The 5342-nt window shown below is 31.7% G+C and overlaps 1 long non-coding RNA gene across 1 annotated transcript; it reads right to left on the bottom strand.

Annotated features, from left to right (window-relative positions):
- Nucleotides 1-2492: 2492 nt before the first annotated feature.
- LOC122594070 lies at nucleotides 2493-4786 on the bottom strand. The gene is made up of 2 exons (XR_006322922.1): nucleotides 4340-4786; nucleotides 2493-2750 (listed from the first exon to the last, which is right to left on the bottom strand). It is a non-coding gene; the product is annotated as an uncharacterized LOC122594070 (long non-coding RNA).
- Nucleotides 4787-5342: the final 556 nt, after the last annotated feature.

Here is a 5342-nt window from a genome sequence, read left to right as displayed (position 1 = left end):
AATCTCTATGACCAATATCATAGCTTAATCAATACGAAAACTAAAAAAAACGAACATATTAAAATTAACTTCATATAAATATTGATTACAGTTTACCCCATTTTTTTTCAACGTTAGTTAAATAAAAAATTTGCAGTCTATTATATTCAAATTTACTACAAACACATACAACAATTTTATACTAAACGATTTAGAGTTAATCTCAACAAAAAGAGAAACAAAAAGTTTATTTAAAAAATACATACCCTTACATCAACAAATACCATCTCAAACATTTTGATATTCTAGTTAAAAGTTTGGAAAAAAGAGTTGTACTGAAACTTACCCACAGGAATTTATAATGGAGTTTGACTGAGAATTAGTTTGTAGGATACTAAGTTAAAGTGATGAAATTTAATTCATGGGTACGCCGATAAGCATGACTTAAATATTTCAAAAAAGTATAGTACTCTTTCCTAATAAATTTAGGATTAATTAACAAATAATATCGATATAGGTGATCAGGTAATTTTTATTGTATGGAATTAATTATCGGGATTAATTTCTATGTAAAAAAATATAGAAAAATAAAAGATTAATAAGGAGTGAGTATTAGGCGAAAGTAGCAAGATTATGGGTGTCAAGTGTACCAAAACCCTCTCTTTTAGTTATATTACTTTTAGTTATATTATAGATAGATAAGCCAAAAAAAATAAACACACAATTTAGCTACGAATTTTTTTTAAGTGTTCTGATTTTGATCCGTTTCTAACAAAAACTCCGATCAGTAAGTGTAAATCATAATTTATATTTATGTAAATTGGAGTTATGGTTTAAAATCAATGAAGAAAGAGGTCATATAGATATGGTTTTGGTAGGCTTCAGACAACAACCAACCAAGTTAATTAAGTGGATTTATAAAAGGGATAAGTACCTTGAAATGTAATAAACTTTGGACGAATGTCTAGAATGTAAAATAACTAAAGTTGTATTCATTGTATGCAATCATTTTTAAATTATGTGTATTGTATATAAGAATGCATACGTGACAACCATATATAGCTTCCACTTGTTAGTTTTTCATTGGTCAAATACATTTTCTTACATATAATACACATAATTTAAAGATGATTACATACAATGAACATAACTTTAGTTATTTCACACTATAGACATTCGTCCAAAGTTTGTTACATTTCGGGATACTAATCCCTTTATAGAAATTGGAAAGTAACATCAGTATCATTTTTTTATAAGTTTATTAGTGTATACTAGAAGTGTACCCGCGCGTTGCGGCGGTATTTAAAAAACGGTAATTAAGTGTACGGGTACTGTTTTGTCACATGAATGAATCTAGCTACGAATAATATAAATGACCCACATGATTGCTATAAGATAGAATAGTATGAGATATAACAACTATGTTTGATCTTCATACACACAAACACAATAGTCAATGGTAAAATTTGCTATATATAAAATTTTGCTCGATAAACAAAGTTTAAATTTAAATTAATGATCGAAGACTGACAGGGTGGTTTTGTGTATACCAATCATCAACGTTGATCAACATATCTCCATCCGAGGTATCCAAAGGCAGCTATATAACTTTGCGATTTGTAATAAATTAAACACCAAGACCACCTGTTGCTCTTTGAAAATTAGCATAATAATAAGTACTAATATCACATTATGTAATTAAATGTAATATTTTACCAAAAATAAGATTAAATCAAGCATATAATGTATGTATACCAAAAATACATGTTTACCGAAAATAAGGATATCATTTTTTTTTCCAAATTTAAGTCTTTATCAAAAAACTTAAGCTATCTCCAATGGGGTGCCCTTGGATGCCCTTAAGTGCCCTTGGATATCCTTTGTCGTTGAAGCTTGTCTAAAACTAAGGATTTTTTTAAGGATGCCCTTAGCTAAGGGCATGTCCTTACTTGTCCTTACCTAATATATTTTTGTTTTTAGTGGAGGTAAAAGGATATGTAAGAATGTTTGTATGATTGAAGATAAAATTATAAGATTCGAATGATTTGTAAGGATGTATAAGGATTTGTAAGGATATGATGTGACAGCTCAAGGACGCCTAAGGGCACCTTAGCATTAGAGATAGCCTTATATCTATCCTATACTATCTAATTAAACAAATCATCCTTTTTTTTCCTTAAACTTTTTACATTTGAAAAAAAAAACAAAAATATCTTTCTCTTTTATTCACTAATTTAAACATCTCCATCCAATATACCTATAATACTTTTAATTACTACAATATCACCTTTAACATCAATTACTTTTTACATTCATCACCATCACCACCCCAATTATCGTCCCCACTACCGCCCCCACCACTTCACCACCACCACCTCCGCCATCACTACCCCCACCATCGTCGCATTACACGGACATAAGTTTAGTATACAAAATATTGTAGCACTAAAAGTATTATATTAGTAACAAAAATATATGGTTACATATAAGATCCAAAGAGATCGAATAATTAATTTGCTACAACAGAATATATATAAAAAATAAAATATTTACAAAGTATTAACAATAAATAAATGTGAGAAATAAATATCAACCTCACAAAGTATCAACCATGGTCCATGGTATTCCAAATGATCCGATCTGTTAACAATAACAATACAAAAAAAAGGATCATATATAAATACATATCGAGATGCCGTTCTAAAAACAGATACACATCGAGATATAGAACGATATAATGTTCCCTTCCATAGCCACCCCTATTGAAGAACCTGCAAAAGAATGTGAGTAAAAAAAAGATAAAGTTGAATCATTCATATAGGTGGCGCTGATGGCTCTTATAGAGGTGGCGGTGGTGGTTTAAATAAAGGTAATAATTAGCGGCGGGGCGACTTAGATAAGGGTGTCGATTGGCGGTAGATTGTGGTGGTGGAGAGGGGGAACGGAGGTGTGTCGATGGTGGCGAAGAAGAGGTGGGTGGGACGGGCCGGGTGGGTAAATGTGTGTTTTATTGATGATAGGTCTTACGGGAGTAAAAATTGGTTGGGTTATTTTGAGTAGATGAGATAGGTATGTTGCAAGAGATGTAAAATGTCCAAGGGCAATTTGAGTTTTCAAAGACAGAATTTCCTAAATTAAAAAAAGCTCTTTTGTGTTATTAGGTAGTATTGATATATAAGTGTTCCTTTATGTCTTGTACAATGAACTATAAAAAGTATACATTGCAATATGTCAATTAAAAATAATGGTACAAATGTTACTTCTCATAAAATTTGGTAATTGAAAATGTAGGTTATTCATATTATTAGGTTTGATAAATTTAGGAAAAGTATATGCGTGTGTATGTAACTTGTGACTAGCTACTATTGTATGAAAGAAACTTTAGTCCGGTTCATTATATGTAAGTAACCTGTTAAAACTCAATGAATCATATAAACAAGCTGATGTGGAGGTATCTCATTGAGTCATGTATCAGATGCCTAGTGGTGCCACGTTGATTTCTTACACGATTCGTTCAATTTTAGCAGGTTACTTACATACAATGAACCCGACTAAAGTTTTTTCTATATAATAGTAGCTGGTCACAAGTTATATACACATGCAAATACTTTTCCAGATAAATTTTATCTGAACAGCTAATATTACAATAATCATAACCTACTCCTAAGTTCCCAATATATTGTACTAAATTTAGTATTGTAAAAGATTGAACATTGGTTCTATCTCCAAAAATCGAGAGCCCGTACTACCCAGCTAAAGCTGAAATTGTTTAGAAAAATCGAGTTTAGTAGTCCATATATTTTATTAGATTTAGCCACGATCTTAACTGGAAGGAATTATCTAAACTGTTAGAAAAGAATTATAAAGAAAACGTTTTCCACATGATAGACACTACTTCAAGAGACAAGGATTTAATCAGACAAGGATTTAATCACTGTATTTCATAATTAAATGTTCGACAAAAGTATATCGACTCGAATCTCTAATGAAAGAGGTTGAAATTTTAAGACTACTTATATATATTTTTTTCCGTTTAACGATGTACGGTTTGTAAAATAAAAAAGTTTTTTAATGAATTAAGTGAAATTCTATAACTTTAATAAAAGAAATTGAAATGTGCGGTCCAGATGGGTTTTTGCGTTTTTTTTTTTTTTTTTTTAGTTTCAGGATAACTCGCCCTTAAATACATTTCCATATATATTTATAATATATGTGGAAACAAATTATTAACTTTTTATGGATATACTACTTATTGAAACGAAAGTTATAAGCTATGTGTTCCGAAACCAACCGTCCATCGGACGGAAATTAAGACTAGTTATATGATATATGAAGCTAACTGAAGGGTTAAACTTGTCACCTGATAGTTGTAAGTATGTGACTTGCATCATTGAATAAGTTTTAACATCTTCAAAAAATCAAGGTAATGGGTGGTCATGATGGGGAAGATGGGCACATGAAGCACCAACTCATTTACCGAACCCTTTCGGATCAATCATCCTGCACGGCTAGCTCGAACTTGCAAGAACCTCATGTAGTCGACGGCGATCAACATTTGCATGATGATCGATCGAGTGAGTTGGTAATACACGTGCCCTGCTTCTCCATCTTGCTCACCACACCCGCCTATCTATCTAGCTCGCGATCGTATATATATAATATAAACATATATACTATATGCCAGCAGCCATTAATCATCATATGATCGATAACATAACAATTAACTACACACATGCACACATATGTTTGTGTATATACATAGAGAGAAAGTGCGTGTGAGAGAAAGAGGGTGAGGAATTATTATTAATATGAGATGTCAATGATAGGAAACTGAACTACTTTCTTGGTCATTTATAACAAATCAAATCAAAGTGGAGTTCGTTGTGTTAATGAGACTAGCTAGTAAAAGTTTGCGAAGATTTGAAAATTAATTTTTAGTCCAAACAGCTTGTGACAACTACCATACCACCCTAGGACCACATTCCAGCCAGAATTGAAATTTTTTTCAAGAAAAAAAACCTTTTTCCTATGTACTTTTGAAAACTAAATCCGTTACTTTTCCATGATACATGCATGATTAATCTTGAATTCTTACGTTGAAATTTATATAACAATTTATTTTGATTCTGATGAGTGAGTTTTTGACTTTTTCTTAGAGGGCTCCGTGTTTCAACGATTATTTTGATTAGTCACACGCCCAAAACAAAGTCTCGTGGCTTAACGTACTTACAGTCATTTAAGTGAATCCCGGCCTTTTCCTTATGCGAGCTTGGGCTCCATAAACAAATGGGTTTGCTCATCCACACTTGGGCCAACATTATTATCCCCTAGTCGGTCGGCCTAACTTGGCAATAGCATTCCAT

The sequence above is a fragment of the Erigeron canadensis genome, chromosome 3 (genome assembly GCF_010389155.1).
Source record: "Erigeron canadensis isolate Cc75 chromosome 3, C_canadensis_v1, whole genome shotgun sequence".
NCBI classification, from domain to species: Eukaryota; Viridiplantae; Streptophyta; class Magnoliopsida; order Asterales; family Asteraceae; genus Erigeron; species Erigeron canadensis.
This window is presented reverse-complemented; position numbering and strand designations above follow the sequence as displayed.